General features: G+C 35.5%; 1 pseudogene; it reads left to right on the top strand.

Annotated features, from left to right (window-relative positions):
• Positions 1-24,808, top strand: part of LOC144369651 (3',5'-cyclic-AMP phosphodiesterase 4D-like) — a 36,796-nt pseudogene extending 11,988 nt beyond the window's left edge.
• The last annotated feature ends 264 nt before the right edge of the window (positions 24,809-25,072 follow it).

Consider the following 25,072-nt stretch of genomic DNA (forward strand, 5'->3'; position numbering starts at 1 on the left):
ACTTTATCTATTTACTGGCAAATGCCATAATTTCATTCTTTTTTTAAAGCTGAGTAATATTGCATTGAAAAAATTTATACATATATACAATAATACTTTATTTGACTTTCTGGTCCTGGATATATATCCCATTTTCTTTTCCCATTCATCTATTGAAGGACACCTAGTTTGGTTCCATAGTTTAGATATTGTGAATTGAGCTGCTATTAACATTGACATGGCTGCATTACTGTACTATGCTGATTTTAAGTCTTTTGGGTATAAACTGAGGAATGAGATAGCTGGGTCAAATGGTGGTTTCATTCTAAGTTTTTTTGAGGAATCTCTTACTGCTTTCCATAGTGGTTATACCATTTTTTTTCCTCCCAATGGTACTTTTCCCTGTCATTTGAATAACAGGAAGCAAAGAATTAAAATTTTAAAAAAGAATTTTCTTTTAAAAGAAAATTTCCTTAGGATTACATATACACATATATACAAAATATGCATACATAAATTTACTTGTAGACATTTACATTAGAATGTTTTGTTATCTGTACACTATCCTCAGAGGTCTTTGTTACATATGACTAACATGTTCTTATCACACCCTGATTATGCACATATGTTATTGAATTGTCAGCCAAAACTTTACACCTGGATGGAAAAAAAATTATTATTTTAGGGTTGTAGGATATGAAAATCATTAGGTAGACTAAGTTTGTTTTGCTTTATTAGTCATTGATAATATGTTGTTTGATTAGCTTGATTTTGTTGTTTTGACATTATTTTTTGCATTCATGTATAATTCTTCTATTTGTTGTCTTTTTGATATTGTCTCATGATACACAAAAAATATATCAAAGATTAAGCATTGTTTTGGATGATGTTTAGGCATTTATAAATGTGTCCTATCTGGAGAATTACATAGCACATGACAAAGATTTGGATCCTGGCCCCAAAGTCACATGACACAGATTTGGATCCTGGCCCTATCACTTCATGGACATGTCTTTTTCGTGTCTTTCTTAGGCCTTTGTCTTCTCATCTATGAAAAAAAAAGAATAGATTATTATTGTAACATGTTTTGCATATAGTAATAACTCAATAGATATTAGCTATCACTGTTGTTTATGATAACTAATTTTTGTAATTATTACCACTAATATTTATACTTTCATTGAATGTTTATACTCTGAATTCTTAAAAGCAGTATAGTGAAATTGTTTTAAGAAATAAAAAATAATAAGATATTATAAAGGCTCCTAGTGCTGAAGCCAACAAGAAGAAAGGTGTCCCTGAGTTTCACAATTTGAAATAGATTTATATACATAAAAATCTATTTCAAAGATTTGTTTATATATAAATCTATTTCAAATTATATATATATATATATAAAATTCCAGGTGCTGGTTTTGGTTAAACTTATTCTTTTATGATGGCAGTGTACTTTTCCAAATTTAATACTATACTTGAATAGTATATGGATCCCAACAAGGCTTCCATAAGAAGGTTTGCTTTTAGATCTCTCTCTCTCTCTCTCTCTCTCTCTCTCTCTCTCTCTCTCTCTCTCTCTCTCTCTCTCTGAATTGAACTCATTGGTTTAACTTCTGAGCAGATTCCCAGTCCTTTTTATTTCCGAGACAAGGTTTATACTACATTGCTTAGGACCTTTCTAATTTGTTGAGGCTGGTCTCAAACTTGCAGCCCTCCTGCCTCAGCTTCCCAAGTCACTGGAATTACAGGCTGTCACCTCCCACCTGGCTTTTCTCTTTCTCTCTATCTGTTTCAACTTCTTGTCTGTGTTTCCAACTTCTTGTTATGGAAAGAACAAGAAATAGGGAAAGGATGGCAAAGGCATAAAGAATGGGAGTTTTTAACTCTTGTCATTCCTGTTTTGAAAACAAGAGTCAACAATTGAGCCTCTGCCTCTGGTAGCCCTGACTCAGGACCTAGCAAGGCCTCTCTTTGAGAGCAGAGGTGGGGCAGGTGTAGGCAAGCCTACCCATCACAGCCAGCTCAGTGACTGAACATGTGGCACCTCCTTCCACATCACAACACTCAAGGCCATTGTGACACTGTCTCCACAGTGACCTCCAGTGACTTATCATATCTGTTCTGGAAGTCTCTGCACTTAACCTTCGCTGTGACTATTACCTGGGTCCCAATCTTCTTGGTCTCCACATGTGTGTGTGTGTGTATACATATATATGTATATATATATAATGTCAAAAAGTAGCTTTCTCCTGAGTACTACCAGCCCCCAATGTCTTCCCACCTGTGTCCCATGCAGTTCTGAAAAGAAATTTATCTGAAATCTAAAATTAGCTTCCCTTTAAAATAGATCTCAGATGATTTAAGTTTGTTGAAGTTTTTTTTTTACTTAAAGAAAAGGTGATATTGAATAATTCTCCCTTAAATTTATGACACCAGTAGTTACAATTTCAAGTCTCCAGGCACTACTAACTATGAGTTAAACTTCTTAATTTGTTAGAGTCTCTGTCTTTTCCCATCTCAGAAAACCCCAATTGATTGCATGATATTATACACCCTCCTAACTCTTTTCAGTATTTTAAAAAACTTCCTTGTTGAGAAAGTTGTTCAAGTGCCAATTGCAGAATCACTTTCTTTCAAAGGCTTTTTGTTCATTTTGTTTTGTTTTGTGTCTGGTGGTGCACACTGTAGTCACAGCTGCTCAGGAGGGTTGCTTGATCCCAGGAGTTTGAGACCGGCCTGGATAACATAGATGTTTCAAAACAAAAAGACAAAACAAACAAACAAACAAAACCATAAACCCACATTTACTTTAAGCCAATCATATGTAACAAAATTAATCTTTTGTTAATCTTAAGTCCCAAATCTCTTTTAATTATATATGCAAAGTTCAGTACACAATTAAAAGATACATTTCATATTATATTTATTTTCTTCTATCCACAAATAAAAACATATATTACCTACATCATTATATTTAAAAATAGTCTGGAAAAGGTTATTTTCATGTTGAGTTGAAGACAGACAAAGATTTTTAAATTATATATTAGGTATATATCCAAAGACAAATTAAGTCTTATATACTTTTGAAAAGAAATGGATAAAATATCTTTATAGAAGATGTCTGCCACTGAAATGCTGGGAATCTCATTTATAATTACTGAAATGAGACAAACTTGAAATATTCGGCAGAAAGAATTTCTGGGCAATTTTAAAAAATGACATATCTCCACTAAAATTACAACTGTTTCTTTATACTTTGACAGGAAAAGAAAGGAATAAATTATGTTAAATATTGTATATTCTAAATATACCTTTTACAAAGTTTCATAATGAAATTGATTGAAAGAAAAAATTAAGTGTTTTAACAAACATGCAATCCTTTAGACTAGTTCAAATCCACTGGGATGCACTTCCAAACTAAAGGACTTATTAACATAGATTAATTTAAGAATGATTATGTGCCTTGATCCATATGACTTAGCTCTTAGAAAATTAACTTTATGGTCAGGAAATTATAAAGAATAAAATGAAAGAAAAGATTGTAGCTTGGGACAATATATGGATTTCATATTATTTTTGTTCTGGGTATCTGAACTGCCTTCAGTATGGCCACGTGTTGAAGCAAATTGAAAGCTCTTCAATTGCCAAATCAAGGAGACACTTCACATGTAATTTTCTCATTGTGTAATATATTTCCTGTCATGGTATCATGCTTTTTATTTTTTTATACCTTTATTTATTTATTTTTATGTGGTGTATTTATTTTTATGTGGTGTTGAGGATTGAACTCAAGGCCTCCCATGTGCAAGGCGAGTGTTCTACTGCTGAGCCAAAACCCCAGCCCAGAATCATGCTTTTTAAATAACACTTTTTCTTATAGAAACTACTAAAGTGTCTTGAATGTATGTAAATTTGTTGAAATAGTCTTTGCCTTTTGCTAACAAAGAAAAACTAATACACACTAAATTTATTATTTTGTTCACTACTTATAAAAACAATTGGCTTTGAATGGATATTTGTGTGTGTGTGTTTGTGTGTGTGTGTGTGTGTATTTGTGTATGTCAAATGGTAAAATGCTTAGCTCTGGATCTCATACTCATGCTTTCAGAAAAATTTGGAGCCTCTGCAAGTATTTCTCAGTTGCTCTGTAAGAGTTAGGTTACTATTTCAAAGTGAGTACATAGGCGGAATTGCAACCCTAAATTGTGCCTGTCATCAACCCTCAGAGAGCAAGGTCAGAATGATGAACCAATGAAGAAATGCAGTTGTCCAACCTTGGACATCGTTTTGAGTTTTGCCTTGTAGTTTTCACTTTTTTTTCTATTACTAGATTACTATACTATTTTCCTATTTTTTTTTTACCTATTGTAGGTCCTTATTTTTAATCTGTCCTATAGGAGTGAACTAGTGAAATCATAAGGAGCAAGTGTGGCTGAGTATTCTTACCTGTGTGACTTTGGGTTTAGTCTTTTAACCAGGTTGAGCCTCAGTTTTTCTCATCTGTAAGATGAGAATATACCACTTACCAGAATCATTGTGTGATAGTTGGTGACATTGTACATAAAATGTACCTACCATAATAGCATCCCCCTTAGTTTTGTATGTCTCAAATTTTCCTTAAAGTTCTTTTACAAAGCCCATAATGTTGTCACTTTTCCTTTTTCAGTTACCATTGATTTGACTCAGGTCCTCATCTCCTCCACTCTTGACACTGCCTACTCTGCTTTCAGTTTTGCTCCTTCAAAACTCTAAGTCCCTTATAAATCTGTCATAATGGCTTAAAAGTTCTTAACTAAGTATCAGTTTTCTGAGTCTTTTAAATTTTCTAACTGCATAAGAAAGCAAAAGCCATTGGAATATAAATAATATTTACTATTACTAATTATATATAGACTACTAAATTTATCAAATTTTAGGCTAAGCACATTCTGAATACCTGAACATCAGTCACTTAATCCTCAAATAACATTATGTATGGACTATCATCTCCATTTTACAGATGAAGAGACCAAGAGAAAGAGAAGTTTAATAACTTGCACAAGTGTATATACTTAGAACATGGCGGGGTCAGAATTCCCAACTCTCACTCCCATCAGAAAGTAAAATCCCAGGCTTTTCTTACATGTAAAAGGGCTTAGTGATCTGCAGCCTGGCTCACCACCTGCCACTCTTCTTGCATTTCCTACCCTGCAATGCATTTTCTAGAATCGCTCAGCTATGCATTGTAGCTCCTCGAATGTGTCATATTCTTCCTCACTCAGATGATTCCTCTGCCTCTTTGGCTTTGTCTCCTCTTTCCAGCTGCCTCTGGGACACTGGCTTTCTTACCGCTTCAGTACACCAGCCTACTTCACTCTGGGCCATTCTTCTAGGACAGAGCCTTTCTGGGTTTGGCTTCAGAAGACCGTTTTGGACTGACATCCTGGAGCTACCATTTATTTGCTTCTAGACCTTCTGATCCCTTTGAACCTCTGTTGCTTCCTCTATAAAATGATGGTAAAACTTGATGTCCAAACTTTATAGCACGTAGGATTTTATGAATAAAATAATAACAGATGTCCCTTGAAAATGTGATTCTGGAACCAATGGAAAGGAAAATGACACATGCCTCTTTTAAACTGTTTTTCCGTTTTTTTCTTCCATTTTCCACATTTTGACTTTCAAGAGCTCTGTGTAATTTGATGGTGACCACAGCAATTAGTCTCTTTGCCATTGATGATCCATGGCGAACATTCTCCCCATGCTCTTTATGCTGTACCACATTTCATAAGTGTTGTTTTAGGTCACTCTGGTTCTTTTCAGATTGTGCATGAGCAAACAGAGAGGTCAGTTGCATTATTTTCAGAGAAAGTAATGTTCAGGAAGCTTTCTGTGCAGAATAACTGCTTACACTTGATTCAAGAGCTTTGGCTGTCTAGATCAAGAAATAACCCATGAAGATAGGCACGTGCTGCTGTTGAACTATTTATGCTAGGAAATACCAAGAAAGAATTGCAGGCCCACGTTTCTCACTTTCTTCTAAGTAGAACATTGCACAACTTTTCTTGACTTTCTCTATCCCTCCAAGTCACGTCATGCTGACACCTTGCTCCTATATCAGAGGCCTGGTGTGGCTGAGGTTGCTATAGCAACAGCACACATGGGGTAACATTCCCCTGTAACTATGGTGGCTGAGACATGAGTCAGTTGAAAAGTTTCATGGGGTTTTATTAGTATATGATGCAGTCCCATGTCATCTATAGTTCCTGGCTTGTCCAACACTTCCAGAGGATGATGCAGAACACGCAACGCTAATCATTTTCAAATACATGGGCCAGGGTCCTCTCACAAAAGCTACTGAGGCTGCTGGTTCCTTCCACAGCTTCCCTGACTAATAATTATACTAAGAGGCAAGAGTAAAACCCAGGCCCCAGCACTGGAACTGTTTCTACCATGGTGTACCCTGTTAGCCCTAAAAGGCAACAGTGACACTGATGGATGACAGAGTCCCTCTTTTCACCTAAGTAGCTGGATAATGGTTCAAAATCCAAGAAGATGCGTTTTCAACCCAGTGCCTGAAAGGAACATGTGCTGAAGAATAAGGATGGAATTATTGTAATTCTCTATGGGGATTTATGAAACTTAACATTGGAATTTAACATGAAATATTGATTAAAACTAGTCATAGAGTTGTCGATGACTTCTAACATGGGATTTGGTTTATTTTTCAGACATGGAGATGACTTTATTGTGACTCCTTTTGCTCAGGTAAGCATACCTCGGTGAGCAGGCCGACTTCTCACAGATTTGGAAATTGGTTTGGGAGGATTTGATCTGTTGCTCGATTTAGTTTTAAAGTAAATGAAATTATAAATACAAATAGTGTGGTTCATCCAAGTAATTCATAGGCTATGTTAGAAAATGTGACTTTGGCTCTAGAGATCTGTTTTCTTTAAACTGTGGTAGACCCAAAGATTGTCTTTGCTTCAAATAACAAATTACCCTAGAGATAGAGAACATAATTAGGCCCATATTTCTTAACTGATATAGGCATTAGAAGCAGAAGGCTATATTGTGGATTAAATTGCATTTAATAAAATGAGGTACATGATCATTGCTTGAAATTCAATCATACAGTTCAACCTGATACCTTATTTACTCCTTTATACATGTGTCATTGGCACAAAGATTTAGCCCAGTGATCTGTGTTTGTTTCACAGCATACAAATCATGAAAATACTTTGATAACATGACATAGATGCAAGAAGGTGATGAGATGATTTGAAGTGTACTGTAGTGATTCTCGACCCTAGATGCAAGCTAGACTCACTTAGAGCACTCATCCCGATGCCCAGGCTTGCATGCCTATGGATTTTAAATAATCTGGAAATCTAAGAATTTTTATTTTTCAAAGGCCACAGTATTTTTACTGTGTGTAAGAGAAGTTGACAGCCCCTGATGTAGATAACTAGGGACAAATAGGATAAAACTTATTTAAACTGGGTCATGAAGCAGATTTAAAATCAATACTGACTGAAAAAAAATGTTTAAATGTTGAAATACAAGCAGTGCTGAGAAGTTATACAAATTTTAACTAGAGGTAGGTCAGAAATAAATGTAGCACCTTGAGCAATTCATTTAACTTTTCTGAATGACTTTGAGGAAGGCACTGAACTTTTCCAAGTCTTACTTCCTCCTATGTTAAATTATAATTGCAGGAGTACCCACCTCATAAGATGTTAAAAGATTAAAATAATACTGGTCATGCTAAATATTCACAAGAATTCTAAAAATTTTAATGTTTATTAAATTTTAATTAAAACTGGTTTAATTGTATAGAGATGAAATTGCTCTTTTCTTTCTAAATGTAATCTTAGGTATAATTTTTTAAATGAATAATAATAATGTTAGAACAATATGATTTTGCAGTTTTAATTTTTTTAAAATTTCTAAAATAATTTAGACCACAATTGTAATTAATTTATAAATAAAATGTCTAATGGTGATTTTAAAAATTAATGTAGGTGGGCTGGGGTCATATCTCAGTGGTAGAGCACTTGCCTGGCATATGTGAGGCACTGGGTTCAATTCTAAGCACCACACATAAATAAATACAATAAAGGTCCATTGAAAACTAAAAAATAATAATGCGGGCAATTAAGAACAGATGATGATCATCATCCATTCCATATGCTCAAGTCCTTTTTTTGCAGATCATGAATTCTTTCTAGTGCTTGTATTTCAGTGTCAAAAAAATTTACACTGTTACATTTTAATCATATTTGTGATAGCAAACTTTTAATGAAACAGTTTGTAATTAATTTCTATTGAGAATTTATAATTGTATAACTAAGAACTGAGAGCTAGATGAACAGGCAAAATCAGGTAAAACAATATAAACAACCATCACTAAATGTAGAACCAGTTATCCCATCATGAGTTTACTCAGGTAGCTAGCTAAAACTAAAATCTCTAGATATTATTGTAAGAAAAATAAATCTAAGTATGTTGTAAAAAATGGAAAAAATCTGTATGTAATATCTTGGCTTCTTATTTCAAGTAATATTTACTAATCTCTAACAGATTAATAAATTTAACTTGGCTCCTGCCTTCAGTTAAATTCTAAAGAAGTCTAGCCTTTTACATGATTAGACATCTATAGTATACCTATAATCTCCAAAACAACTACTCAAATTTCTCTATATTGGGATGTTTATACATATTTTATATATAAAACATCATTTAGCCATAAATGTTATTTTACAATGATTAATACCCTTGATACTGGAACTTTGAATATAAACTAACTCTTTGTAATATTCAGATATATCTGATGCCTAAAAATAATCTAAAATATACTTAATGAGATTTTACTTATCATCAACTGAGGGACTCATTCACCTTGCAGAAGGTGGTCGTTGCCCCAGGGGCTGTGAATTCTTTTTAAGTGGCTTCACCACAGTTTTCATAAATGGATTTTTCCTGGAGTATTAAATATTGGAAGCTGTACTAAAATATAAGTAAGAAAAGGCTTTTTAATACTGAGCAGTTTTAGCACTGATGGGGTATCGTTGCAGAAGCAGGTAAGACTAAAAGCCCAGTTAGTGCCTGCCTGGCCTTTTCTTAAGCTATGTTGGGCCCAACTGGCATATATTGTTGACTTAATTGCCATCTCCTCAGAAAAAGAGTGTGTAATACAGGGCAGAGCACTTACCACTTAATGTTAAATATTATAATTCCAAAAATGGAATATATTTACATTGCTTGAAGTTATGCCAACATTATTTGTTCTGCTATACCATGACTGATTTTAGCCAATTTGCTCAGGAAAATGTCTCATCAAGTAGGCCAAAGAATCATACCCTCTTCCTACTATATTTTGAATTCATAATTTCACACTAAATTTTGGTGAAAATTTGCAGGGAGGCCTGAGGTTGTGGCTCCAAGGTAGAGCACTCGCCTAGCATGGGTGAGGCACTGGGTTTGATCCTCAGAACCACATAAAGATAAATAAATAAAGGTATTGTGTCCATCTATAACTAAAGACTATTAAAAATAAAATAAAATTTGCAGGGAGAGCCACATTGCTCTCAAAATGTTTCTGCATACAAACTTTAGAAAAATTAATATAAACAAAAGGAAGAAAATTTCACACAATGCACAATCCCCAAACAACTACTGCTCACATTTTTTTTCTTACTTTCTATCCATTTAGGTTTGTTTTTTCTGGGTGTTACGACTTTCCTTATGATCTTAAAAACAGGCCACTATTGTCCAAAATGGTCAAGGACCTTCCTCCAATTCATCTCATCTTCATCTTCTTGAAAACCCATTTCTTTAGGCCTGAGTGCAGCCCCAAAACATGAAAGGATCCTGCCCTATTATTTCTAAATTATGGCCTTTTGGGTTTTGAAAAGAATTAAATACTAAATTACAAGAGAATTTAGGAAGTCACAAAAATATATATCCCATTTTGTTGGATGGAGCTGAACCTAGAACATCTTGGTTAGGCCTAATTTTCAGGAAGGATCTTACAAATCCCTCTATGTTTTATTCTAATGTGAAGAACACTGTTAGAGTAAAGTTTTGGCTAGGGGTCAACCTGAACTGTCTTCTACCTCTGGTGGCTTAGACTTTTCCATATAATTTCAGAATCTCTTTGAGCCCCAGAAAAAGTTTCAAATTTAATTTGTTTGTATACTTCAATTTCAAAACTGAAATTCTGTTTTGGTATGAGTATTTCATTTGGCACAGAGACTTGAGTGTTGAGAATGACCCTACTGCCCTTTTCCTCCCACAAGGATAACAACTTGGCCAGAGTTCCTGAAGGCCCAAGAGCACCAAGGAGGCACAACACTGCTGAATACTGGAATCAGCAGTCTCTGGCCCTCTAATTCCACTGTTTGCAATTATGACAACCTTGTAAAACTCTAAGTCTCTTGGAATTCTCATCTGAAAGTCTGTAGTATTGAAAGAAGTGGAATCTTTGATGAAGCAAATGACAGGAAACCCCCACCCAAACATTATCCTGACTCCCTGTGGAGTGCCTCACATCAGTCAGTCTAGAGAGACATGTCCAACCCATGAAGACTAGGCAGGAATACCCACATTTTTTGCCTTCTCTAACCAAAATACAGCACCAATAATACTTTTAGGAAACAATATAGTAGTTATTAATACTGTAGAACATTAATAATAGTAGTAGGACATTACCAATATTTTTAAAAATATTTCACCCCTAAGAGATTTTTATGATCTCATCACAGTCCCCAAGTTTGCTGGACCCACCAGGCCCTCTCTGTGAAGCAATGGAAGAAAAGAGTGGTCTCTTTTCAGGTGCTTTTATTCACCCAGCATTTCCTTGGACTTCATTAATATAAATGGTAACTAGCATCTTTCCAGATATCTGAACTCTTACAGTCATTCATAGGAAATTGTCAATAACTTTTTGACATAACCAAAACAATTTCATATGGTTCAACAAAAACATAAGTCGAAAGAGATTTTTTTTTCTATCAAAATAAACTTTTTATCTTGTACATAATTCTAGGTTTACTCCAGCATTTCTTCTGAAGTTAAAACCTGGATCAGGAATACTTTCATTTCACACAGGATACACCCACCCCACAAGAATCTCAGTCTGTGTTTTACCGCCCGCCACCTAGTGGCATAAAGTGTACATGAATTGAAAAACAATCCTCAAAACTCTCCTTGAGGCTGTTCATTACTGATTCATGAAGTCCACATTTTTTTCTGTCAATTTTGGTACTGATCAATAGATGTTTAAGAGCACATAAAGAAGTTTAAGAACTCTATATAAATAACATCCCACCCCACAGGCCAGTGTACGGATCATCTCTGTCCACAATTTTTCTATAGTACCATCAGTATTTCTTTCCTAAGGTGTGTATGTTTCTCATCATACCAGAGGTATTTTTGATCTTGTTCTGTTACATTGTACTTGTAGGAGAAGAAGAGAAAGCAGTGACCTTAATTTTCTGCAACTGAGCCATGTGGAAGAAACCTCAGGGATTTCTTTGGTTAACAACATTAAGAAGGGAAGAAAATTATAGGAGCAATAAAGCTCTGACTACATCTCTTACAAAGCTGAAATAATGGGGAGTGAGAGCAGCCCTGGAAAAAAAGCAAAAAATAACGGAACCTTAACTCAGGGGCTCCAGTAAATCTATTTCCATTTCTTCTCCCCAGCAACAGTTACCTACCTCTTTGTGTTCTGCAAAGACAAACCCAGTGATATTTAGGATAAAGATTCCCCAGGAAGCACCCCTTAAATAATCTGTCTGAAACTTTTATTTATACTTTGGCTAAGGATAATAATTAACACTTAATCTAAAAATTTATAAAATACTGCTTGTCCTACGAGAGAGAGAGAGAGAGAGAGAGAGAGAGAGAGAGAGAGAGAGAGAGAGAGAGAAAGCCACAATGACTTAAGACTTGCACACACAGGGAATGATGTATCCTCAGGGCTATTTACTACAGCAGTGTTTGTAAAAGCAAACTGTAAGACACAACCTCAAAGTCAGTCTCAGGGACTGGCAACTGGATGCCTGAAGGAGGGACTGGGATAGGGGAACTTTTTCTTCCATTTTTATTTTTTGTTTGTTTTGAGATAGTTCATACATATGAAACAATATATCTAGTGATTATATAGAGCATAAATGATCATCATAATAATAATGAACAGTTTAAGAAATAGAAGGATATGAATATTTTAATGCCACTGAAGTATCCCTTTCCATGTTCATCTATTGCATAAATAACAATAATTTTGATTTTGGCTTAATTATTGAGATGAGACTTTTTGCAGGATAATTATGTTTCTACTTAAAGTCTACAGCAAGCAAATGTATGATTTATTCAAAATAAATACATAAAAAACTTAAAATCCAAAAAAATAATCCAGTTTAATATATTTATTATTATAACACAGGAAAATTTCTCTACAGAAAATATTTCTTTTATGAACTAATGTTTCCTTTCATGAATTACTTTCCTCTCAAATGAGCATGGAATATGATTTACCTACAATATTATTTCTATTTACCAGCTGTCAAATGCAGTGAATTTACAACAGCATATTATGATAAAATCATCAGAATTCTGAAATTAAAATTTTTGCCTAGAAAAGGGATCGATTAGCTGGTGCAATAATCTTATTTAAAATGCTTTTCAAATGTGTTCAGTATTCACTTCTTAAAATATAAATCAAGTCTGCATGATTTAATGACAGTGGATCATTTATCCAATTTATTTCTGCATCAGTCAAGATTCCATGCCTGTTGAAAGACATCGTAGTCTGATGTCAGCAGTTAGCTATTTGAATATTCTGTCATAGGCAGTGTGACCTTTCAGAGCTGTGGGTTGTTTATGTGTGGTAATGAGCCAGGATTTTCCAGTGACTGAGTTAATCATGGTTGGCTCCTTAGGAAGCACCACAGATTCCTTCAGGGGAAATGCTGTAGGTCACTATCCCAATGCACAAACTTTCTTTGACCAACACAAATTAATGTCAAGTTTTTGTTTTTTGAAGTCTAAAATGTTTTAGTCTTGGAAAAAATATAAACTGACTCTAGATCCATGCCAGATAAAAAAAAAAAACTCTGGAGACAATTCTGGAGCCCTTAGAGCAATAGAATTTGGGGGGCCCCTTGTAGTACCACTCCTAAGTCACTAAATAAATTCCCTGTGTGTGTGCCAAATCATTAATCAAGTGAAATGCTACCCCAGATAAACTCACCCACATTGAATGCTTTTTCTTGACACCTAACCTGTCATTTCTTCTAATTCACACTCCAATCCTGTGAGGTAAATATAAGTTACAGTTTGTATTTAAGAAAACTGAGGTAAGGAGAGGCTTACATAACTTGTTCAGGTTCACGCATTAATACTGAACAGATTCAGGCAGCCTGGTTTGTTGTGCAATACCCTAGTACTTAGAAAAACACATTTTAGATAAATTTAGCATTCTGGTTCACATCCAGAACACCTATAATTCCACCTAATTGAGGATCCACCCTGAGGAAATGAGCCCATTCTAGGAAAAAGCCAGGGGCAGTAGATTCATGAAACTTTTCTCTCCTAGGCTCACTTCCATTCCTTGGCCACCTTCTAGTCTGATTGGAATTAGGAAAGGGGGCTATCAGAGGTAGTGGCATCGTTTTCCTGCCTTGTCATATGTGTAGATATATTTTATCTAGGTATTCTTCATACGATGCCATTTTATTGAGTATTTTCTGTGTTCCAGGAAGTATGTGTGTGTGTGTGTGTGTGTGTTTGTAAATATATATATATATATATATATATATATATATATATATATATATATATATAGAGAGAGAGAGAGAGAGAGAGAGAGAGAGAGAGAGCAGTTGCATTTTATGTAAGAAAATACCTTCTTGGGGACTTCTTGTCATTCACAGTCTTAACCAAGGAAAAGACCATCTGTGCACTAGCTGGTACAGACACATGGTAAAGCTGAAAAGCGATCTAAGATTTACTTAGTTTACTGACTGCAAATTATGGAACTCTTGGTGAATTCTTTTTTCTTTCTTTCTTTCTTTCTTTTCGTTTTAGTTGTAGATGGACACAATGCCTTTATTTAATTTATTTACTTTTATGTAGTGTTGAGGATAGAAACCAGTGCCTCATACATTCTAGGCAAGCACTCTACCACATAGCCACAACCCCAGCCCTCTTGGTAAATTCTTAAAGAGAGTTTTGGAATAATTTTTATTTTTATCCTTAAAGTAAGCTTCATTAGTATTTTATACTACACTATTTCATATATGCATAAGATGCAACATACATGTTTGCTTGGGATATTGTTTTAGTGACTTGGGAATACAGGAATGCTATGGAGACTGCTGCTGCTATGACCACATTTGTAGATAATGAAAAGGGATTTTTGGAAAATTTTGACAGTGTGATCTCTGTGGATTTCATATGGATGCATACAAGCCTTACTAAGTGCTAGTAGATTCTTTAGTGGTATATGAAATTAAGTTTTAAGCATTATCAGATTTCCTCTTAACAAACCATTCTTAATTGCATTTAAGATGACCTCAGTTAAAGACATCTCAAGAATTTCTTTTTGTTGTAGGTCTTAGCCAGCCTGCGAACTGTATGAAACAATTTTGCTGCATTAACTAATTTGCAAGACCGAGCGCCTAGCAAGTAAGTTATTCTTTATTCCCTCTTTTTTGCTGAGCTTTTAAAGAATGTCATCTCAATTTGAATTGAACTCAAGACAAAATATTAAATTTCTCACTGCCAAGCTATCTAACCATGGACATTAACAAGACATCAGATGATACCCTGCTAATTCACTATAAATACAGTGTAGTGGTGATTCTAACATCAGGAATGAAACAGTATGACAAATCAACATGGTGATTCTGTCAGAAATTACCTGGCGTGATTTGTCTTCTAGCCAGTTATTTATACTCAAAGTAACTTTATAGTTTTGGCTTATTTCATAAATTAGCCACAGGCAAATAATCTCATCACACCTTAATGATATCTCAAAGTCATACTGTTAATTCTAAGACAACAATTAACTGGAAAAACACCAGATCTCAACAAAGATCTTTGATTCTCCTGCTGTCATTGACTCTCTGAGCAGCAGCATTCATGAAGCAATTAATAAAATTGAGATTGATGTAATAACAATAGAAGTGTTTGGGAGAGGGAAACTTGAAATGGAAAATGATTTAAAATTGAGGGATTTTGGAACTGGGGCTATAGCTCAGTGACAGAGCACTTGCCTAGCTTGAATGAAGCACTGGGTTCGATCCTCAGCACCACATAAAAATAAAAAAAATAAAATAAAATAAAGATGTTCTGTCTATCTACAACTACAATTTTTTTTTAATTGGAGGATCCTGATAAATCTAAAAAATCAAAAAGAAGGAAGTAAATTTTGCAAAATTAAATGAGAAACTGATAAACTATTATTCTAATATCTATTATTTTTTAAAGTATTATTTATAATAAAGTTAAGATTATCAGCCTGGAAGAATTTTCCAAAACAAAACAAAAAAATCAAATCAATATTAAGAGAACAGTGAGTAGAAACTTATTAGGTATTATGGTATATCTGAGCCTATATTATTTTATACTCGATAACTACTTCTTAAAGAACATGAAAAAACTGAACTTTTCCACTCCATAATAACATAGTTTACCTCTACAATCCACATTTCCCTGAAAGCTATGGCCATTAGGCAAGTACTTCCTGTGATAGAGAAAGGTTTTCTAAAAAAAAAAAAAAAATTAGTGGAAGTTCCACAACACAAACAATTGACATGGAACCTAGAACCTTGGGCCAATTGACTTTCCCTCAGCTTGAACATTTACCTTCTCTTTCTTCTTTTCCACTTGACTAACTGGTTAATTCTTCTCATCACAGTTTAAATATAATTGCTTTGGGGGCACTGTCCTTCACACTGCCAGATATAGACCCACAGTGACCAGCCCTAGCTGGCTGGCATGTCTTTCCAACTCTGCCTGGTTGCATCCTGTTATTCAAGCACATTTCTCCCTGTGCCCTACTTGCCTGATCACCTGGTTGATCCTCAGCAATGTCAGTTCCCCAAGAGCAGGGGTGTGGCTGGTTCACATTCGTATTCCCAGTGCCTATCAGAACACAGAATAATTTCTCTGTTTTAGTCAGATTTTTCATTGCTGTGACCAAAATACCTGACACAAACTATGGAAGAGGGGAAATTTACTTGGGGCTCACTGATGGTCTTAGAGGTCTCAGTCCACAGATGGCTGACCACAGAGCTCTGGGACCAAGATGAGGCAGAACATCATGGTAGAAGGATGTGGAGGAAGAAAGCAGCTCAGAACATGGCCAACAGGAAGCAGAGAGAGCAAAAGAGCTTCATTTACCAGAGACAAATTATAAACCCCAAAGGCACACTCCCAGTGACCAGTCTTCGCTAGCCACATCCTACCTGCCTTCAGTTACCACCCAGTTAATCCATTTCAGTGGTTTAAGTTACTAATTAGGTTACAGCTCTCATTTAACCTCATTTGCATTTTCTCACACATGAACTTTTGGGGGACACTTCATTTCTAAATCTCTGCAAATGCTTGTTGACTGAAAGTGTAAAGTGGCCATTCAGCATTTAAAGCCTGAGGGTGTGCCATGAAGAAATCATTTATCTCCAGTTGTGTTGTCTATACAACATGGTCATAAGTTGTAAAACATCAGGCTGACCTCAATAGCCCTGAGACCTTTGCTATTCAGTAGGTTATGGGTACAAACTTAACCTTCTAAAAATTTTTAACTCTGAAGGAAAAATGAAATTATTGGTTGTCACTAAAACTTGCAGTCTCAAATTTCAGTAAGAAATCGAGGTCTTGTCTCTAAAAGGTAAACAAGAAATTAATGCCCTGTAAATTTCCTTTGGATGTGGTCACCTGAGTGCAAGCATTTAATATAATAGACACTTAATCAAACAGGTGTGAAGGTATCACACTGGCCCTTCTATCTCCAAAGAAATGTCCTCAGGCCTATTCTATACAAGACAGAGGTTCTCAACTGATTTACAGGCACAGAATATATTAAAATGGAAAGGAGGGAGTGAAAAATCATAGGTAACACCTGAACTTACACCTGCTTTGACTAACTATGCAATGCCCATGGAGACATTGAATTACAATATCATCTGGTAGACTCTAAGTGAAAGCCAGTGTATGGTCTCCTTTTTAGTCAATGCAGATTTGTACCTCCTTTATTAATTCAAACCAAGTAAGCTTCCTGGGGTGTCGGAATAGTAGAATTCAATCTCCACACAGCTGGACTCTGTTGTGCTTGGTATTAGCAAAGAGGATGCCACTGGTACATGGCATGATGACTCTGAAAGAATCAGGATTTAATTGCCTTGCACTCCCTGTGCCACTAGAATGTTTCCAAGCTCACTGTTGGAATTTGAAGAAGACCTGTGCTGCCTTTCACAGACTACCTTTTTATTTGCTTTAGGAAAGGAGTCTAGGAAGAACTCATCTAAGAACTAGTTTTTTGTTTTTGTTGTTGTTTTTTTTATTTGCTTTAGGGTTGGTGTCTAGGAAGAACTCATCCAAGAGCTCTAGTGTTAGCCCACTAATGGTTTCTTGTGATCTTCTTGCTTTTTTGTGCCCTTTAGACTTTTTTTATTCCAAGAATAAATTGTGACTCATTCTTTTTAAAAATAATCTGTCAAGTTACCATGAATCCAGTGATTATTATTTTCTGCTTGTTACTTATCAAGATGTCAAGTTCCCAAGTGTCAGTAGTAAGATTGATAAAATGAGAATTAGTAGCAAGTCAACCATTTGGTTTTCCAAAACTATAAAAAAGAATAAATATTTATTTATATTTTCCCAGACAAAAAGTCAATGTTTTCAAAATTTTCACAGAACAAGAACTAAAAAACATTCTCAGACATCAATGTTTAAGTCATTTGAATAAACTCTAGTCTATAACTATATCATCCTGAATATCCCCAAACTCATCTGAATAACAAACTCTCAGCAAGAAGGTAACTACTAGTATAGAAAACAGAGCTATTTCAAAGCAGCAGTTTAAAATATTGACCTTTTTAAATAAAACATTTATCAAGTTCAAATTTATATTTTTAATTTCTTCTCTTTCTCTCACTTCTATATGGTGCTGGGGATCATCCCAGAGCCTTACACATGCTAAGCAATTGTTCTACCACTGAGCTATATCCCAGCCCCGACTTTTATTTTCATAATTTAAAAAAACTAAAATAAATCAGAAGTGAATCATGGTGTATTTTCAATCAAACACAAAAATTCAATCCCAAGCTGACACCAATAAACTTAAGAGCAATGACCCAGAGCCAGACACTGAATAGAATGAGCGAGAAATTACATAACACCAAAGGGCTTTCTGTAAGCTTCCCCCAGACCTGCTAGGATAGTCGTCATCTTCAGCATTAGAGAATCTGCTGCCAACTGCACATCTGTGTGGTTATCCATTTGGCTTCCACAAAAGCATCCCAAGCTAAGACAAAGAGTAGAGTGCAGCCTAGAGTCACATTACCTTGATTCAAATCTCTGCTGGCTTGGAACAGATTTTCAACTTCCCAAAGATTTGTTTTTCTCACTGGTAAAATGAGAACAATGATTCTACCAGCCTTGAGGCTTTTTTTCAGGGTTAAGTGAGATAATTCATTTAAAGTGCTCATTTAGTATAGCGTGTGACAGACACTTAATGCTTATTAAGTAAGTGTAGCCACTAGAAGAAACACACACACACACACACACACACACACACATACACAACACACACCCTGAACTATTTTACAGATATCCCTTAATGTGTTTTAAAGTGTTTTAAAAGATGGCAACAAGTTAAAAGCTATCAATTATAAGTAATGATTTTATAAAATTCTATTCCAAAAAACTTTGGACAATCCATAAATGATGTTCTTTTCAACATAATTTATTGAGCACTGATTTAATACCAGATAGATTGATAGCTTTTAACTTGTTGATATATATAATTGATAGCTTTTAACTTGTTGCCATCTTTAAAAACACTTTAAAAATAGGTACATTTAGGGATATCTGTAAAATAGTTGAGGTTGTGTGTATGTGTGTATGTGTGTGCTCACGCTGGGCTTTGAAGGGAATATGAGTTAATCATTATATATATATATATATATATATATATATATATATATATATATATATATATATTTGGTTTTTTGTTTTGTTTTGTTTTGTTTTTAACCTAAGGGTGTTTATAATCATCTGGTGGAACTGGCAAACATCTGTTAAAAAAATAGGAAAGAATACTAGATGGAATCTATTTAAATACCTTAGGTTTACAATAGTTCTAAAATCTCTATAGCATATGTTTATACACCTTGTCAATATACCTCTCTAACACTTGTATCAGAAATATTTCTCAATGTAAGAAAATAGGAAAAAAATTTAAATACCTTCTCTAAGATACTTTAGAAAGAATCATGCACTTCTGATAATGTATGAACAATCATGAGGCTTTATGTCAAAATCAAAGATTCTTAGCACTGTTTTAAGGAAAACAGTGATAATTTGACTACTTTTCTAAAATCTGTGTTAGCTCTGTAAACCCTAGCTTAATTGAATATAGTCAATTAATAAGAATTTCCACTTTTATCATGTTCTTGTGACATGAACATCATAATCTTCCCCACTGTCTATCACCGTGAGACTTAACTTTCTTAAAAATTTCATACGTATGATCTGAGATATAGTAAAAGGATCCCCAAGAATTGACTGAAGGAAATCTGCATCTCCTAACTTAAAAAATCCTTAAAATTAAAATTTCATATCTAAAACGACTCAGCACCTACTCAAATCAACAAGGACCACATACTTACTGCTTTGTATTTTTCTCTCTTTGTCAGAAGAACACCAATGTGCAACCAACCATCCATCAACAAAGCCACCATAACAGGTAAGAGAGATCTTCAGACTTATTCTTCTTGTGTCCAGGAAGAATATATATCTTTCAATACTCAACATCACAGTAATGCTGATTCTATACTCCAATTCTAAAATGTCAAAGAAATAATTTTTTTCTTCTTTATGTTATCCTCACTATCATTGGTCTTACAATTTTTCCATTTAAGCTGTTCCTTGGAAAACCTGTTCTAATGTACCCCATTCTTAACCACTTGACTTTATATTGGAACTCATTTCAGCTTTGCTCTAGGCATTTGTGTTGTGGGAGACAGAGTTACCCTTAGAATATCTGCTATTTTTGTTCCAGGCTTGGTTATCTGCTTCAACTTCATATATGGTAGTCTAATTTAATTAAAGTAAAAGTATAAATAAGAGAAATATGTGTTTTGTGCTAGAAGGAACATATTACTATTCCAGTAGTTCTTATGGGAACTTGGGTTGCTGAGTATAAATACAACTTGTGAGGGGAGAGAACATGTTATTACACAATACAGAAAAGTTCAGTGTGATGAGAAAAGGGTCTGTTATGCCAGATTCGTGAGACCCCAGTAGACCTCCAGGAGCCGAATCCGTTGCAATCACACAAGAGTCTTTATTGCAAGCTGGAGCCTGGATTCACAACCAATCCCCACGCAGCGGTCCCAGGGAGTGAGTCCCGGTCCTTTATTCAGCGAGATTTTATAGGTTTTGGGGGCATACTCTATGTGTCACAACATCACACAGCAAATCATTCCATATCTCGGGAAAATCAGACAACAAATCTTAGCATTGATTAGCACATTCACTGGCGGGAGCAAGTCGGGTAAGGGTGATTGGCTAGTACAAGAGGGGCATTCCTTTGAACTGATTGGTTTAAGCGATGAGGGGTGTACGTGCTAAACTACATGGTTTCCCAACATGTTATCAAGCACCATAAACTACTTGGGGGTCATCTGGCAGTCCAAGTATTTTCACTGTCTCATGCTGATTGGAGGTTTCTAGGGGGGTTGCCATGGGTTCTCACCTAGCCCAACTGAGTCAGACCTCTCCTGTTATTTACAAACAACTCAGCGGGGTGGGTATGTGCTTAGGAGTGCTCTGTGGGTTTATCCAAGGACAAGGGTCAGGCCCCCTTCCTTAGGACAGGCCTTGAGGTAGAAACTGTGTTATTTATTTATTTTTAAAAAATTAAGTCACATTTGTTCTCAGGTCCACAAATGTTTGGGAAAGAAAAGTAGAAGAAAGGATGAGGGAAAGAAAAGGCATAAAAACATATTATCCCAATGCCTATTGGTCTGATTTAACCAGGAGACTTGACCTGAACTGAACCAAAAATAGAATGAATGATCTCATTTTGCTGAACCTGAAACCAAATTGAACCTCATTTAATCATTTCTCAAAACCCCAATTGATTCATTGAAATAATTGCCTGGAAAAGAAAACCTATGATTTCTAAAATTATTACCAAAAAAAAATTAACATACTCTCCAAACTAGACCAATACTTCATCTTGACTCAAGTGTCTTCTTAGAACCCCAACCCTTAATAAGAAGCTTCTTATTAAATTTCTAGTGAATACAAATTGCTTGAAATTTAACTTTGTCATGTCCAGTCAAGTGGTTGCCTTTGTAGTCACCACATCAGAGTTGATTCTGAAACAGTAGTTAATGTTATCTTCTTATCTGAAAGTATACCAAATAGCACTTGTATTTCAATGACTATTACATTTTTTTGTTTTTTTTTCCGTGTTTCACTTTACAAATCTTGTTGGTAATGACTTTCCATTGTCATTTCATAGTGTGTGTGTGTATATATATATATATATATATATATATATATATATATATATATATTCATTTCATAGTATACATATGGTTTACCAATTTTGTTCTTGACATTGACCAAGAGACCAACCGTAAAGAATTTCTAAGTACCAGAATAAGTTATTTTAGGAACAAAAACCACATTGAACCTGGTATCCAGCCCTATTCCAGGAATTACAGGTACCCCTGTGAACAGGAGCTACCCACTCACTTTTGCAATAAGCAAGACTGACATTTTGGTTTGAGTACAATGTGTGCTATTTTGGTCTCTTGGCATTTGTTTGTTTGTTTTGTTTTAGTTTGAGGTTGCATATGAACTTGCCTCACAGATGGGGCAGCATCTTCCCAGAAAAACAGCTTTAGGCACTAGTAGAACTCCTTTGTGTCCTGCACAAGATGTTTGGGTGTTCAGTGGACAGAGCAGCTGCAAACCACCTTGGCAGATGACCATCTGCACTCAGAGACATGATCTTACACATAGGTGAGAAACCCCATAGAAGCTCCCAGAAACTTTTACATAATATTGAATGAAGCCCTGGAGAGGGAACTAAGAGACAATGGAATTGGGAAATTAAGGCTAATGGGGCCTCATTTGTACCCAATAACTCCTGACCTGAGGACTACAGAAACATCCCATGTAGGAAGGGAGAGAAATTATCTGTCATTAACTGCTTGGCAGCTGGACTCCTCACAAAGCCCAACAGGAAATTTCCTGGCTAGTAAATGGAAGTCTTTTTTCTTGTCCAAATATTGCAAACCAAGGTGGGAAGAGGGTCTGGAGTGTGAGGGGATGATGGCAAGAGCAGTGAAAAGTTCCTGTCTGTCATCCCATTCTGAAAAATTGAGTCCTTAAAACCTAAACAATAAAGTAATTGTGGTTGAGTCTTTGACACTAGTTAGACTTCAGATAAGAAAAGGTATTACTTATGTGTTTCTTCCCTCCAGGCTTATTTCCTCCTGTTAGAAGCTCACTATATCTCTGTAGTAGTACTGAGGAGATGAGAAAAGTGGATGTTTTGTTGTTGTTGTATTTTTAAGTCAGCAAGGCAACCTATTAGATCAAGGCAGCCATCTTTGAAATTTTGCTGAAAATCTGGAGGAACAGGGTTGTCTAAATTCATTTCCTCACTAGCCCAAAGGGCTATATTGAACAAGCTCAAGGCTCCCCTGCAGGAGTCCTTCATAGATCTACAAAGATGTGATTAAAATTGTGGGCTGCCTGTCCAGAACTCAAATTGTTCTCTATCATGACAGCTGTATGGCCCTGAGCAGGTTGCATACCTTTCTCTGCCTTGGTTTCTCCATCTATAAAATAATGATCCCACTTTATGCAGTAAGATCACCGTTGGTAGGTGCTGTGAATTAATGTGTTCACTTTTACCTTAGCATGGTGCCCAACAGTGTCAGCACTCAATACATCTTGATAAATTTTGTTTTGTTGTTTTGGTTTCTCTGACCTACTCTGTTCATAAAACTAGGGGTGTCAGTTCAGACTCTATAAAAAGTACCAGAGATTATCCTCATAAATTTATAAATTACATAAATTTATTTCTTATGGTGTTAGAGGCTGAGATCAACTTGTCAATGTGTTTGAGGGAAGGACAGGTTGCAGATCTGTTTTTCTTATTATATCCTCACAGGGTCAAAAGGGGGCAAGCGGGTAGATTCCTTTAAAAGGGTACTAATTTCACGCTAATGACCTGATTATCTCCCCAAAGCCCTACCTTCAACTATTACCATGTTGGGGATTAGGATGTCAATGTGAATTTGAGGTGCCCATACTCATTCAGCCCATCATGAGGGACAGTGAAAGGAACAGGACAGAAATTAAAAAGAAAAGGGAAGAATGAGAGAAAGACAAGGATGCAGAATCATAAGAGTAATGTGTGTGGATCCCCCAAAATGGCCCACAGGGACACACTTGCTTTGGACCTGTCCAAATGACACCTTCTATTGTCCTAATTTTGTGTCCTTTCCCCTCATCACTGTCATAGATGTTAGTGCATTCTTTATTGAGATGATAAGATTATTCTTCAGAGTCTAAAAACTTACTTTTGAGAGCCAGTTTTTTGAAGGAAAAAAATAATTCACTATAACTCTTCCATAAACCAATTATTTAACTGTAAAAAATAATTAAGAACTTCTATGTCATATAATATTTCCTGAAAATTAGTCCCATAGAACATATAATACCTTTCTACCCACTTCAAGTTTGATTATTTATTGGTACTGGGGATTGAACCCAGGAGCACTTCACAACTGAATGTCATCCCCAGTCCTTTTATTTTTATTTTTTAATTTGAGAAAATATCTTGCTAAGTTGCTTAGGGCCCCACTAAATTGCTGAGGTTGGACTCCAACTTGTGATCCACCTGCCTCATCTTTTCAAATCGCTGGAATTTCAGATGTGTGCCATCATGCTAGGGCCAGGTTTTTTGTTGTTGTTGTTGTTACTTTGATAAATATTAAACATAGAGAAGTTCTACTTCATACCATTAGAGTTAAAACATGTCAGATACCTGCCAGTTTTTATTTTTACTTATGAGAGGTAATTACATAGATCTAAAGTGACCTAATAATTCTTTAAAATAGGGCTTCTAAAATAGTATTTTTTTAAAAAAAGATTTACTACTGAAGATCTGTTTTTAAAAAAATTTATTAGTTGTTGATGGATCTTTATTTTATTTGTTATCTATATGCAGTGCTGAGAATTGAACCCAGTGCCTCACACATGCTAGGCAAGCACTCTACCACTGAGCCACAACCCCAGCCCATGAGCTATTTTATTCTTCAGTGTGATATAACAAAAAGCTGATGTGTGGCATTCAGATCCTGATATGAAACCTGTCTCTCTCTTTCATTTTATTTTCCAATTTGAAGAATGGAGTTGTATGTACTTAGTTCTCAGGGTGGTTGCAAGTGTTCAAGGAGATAAGTTTTAGAAAGTTCACCAGGTGGTGGGAAGTATAAGCCTTTCTTTTTACAATCCTGCCCCATGTGTGATACTTTTTGTTCTTTAAGGTAATTCAAAAACAGGAAGAGTGGAAGTAACAGAGGCTAACTAAAGTTCATTGGCTTTTCTGGCATATTCTATTAATGACTTTACTTTTGCACAGTAATGACTGGACCTTTGCAGTAATCCCTCAGTTACTTAGAGAAAGCCTCACCTTCATTGGTCTTCAGCAGGCAGTACTTGCCAGAGATAAAGACTGTTGAAACATGAGAGGGCATCAGAGAGTCAGAGATGCCCCAGCCACGCCTGTATGGGGATGACACCCTGTTTTTGGAGTAAGGTCTTGTTAAGAGGCGCAGGGTCCGTCCTTTTGATC

The sequence above is a fragment of the Ictidomys tridecemlineatus genome, chromosome 13 (assembly GCF_052094955.1).
Source record: "Ictidomys tridecemlineatus isolate mIctTri1 chromosome 13, mIctTri1.hap1, whole genome shotgun sequence".
NCBI classification, from domain to species: Eukaryota; Metazoa; Chordata; class Mammalia; order Rodentia; family Sciuridae; genus Ictidomys; species Ictidomys tridecemlineatus.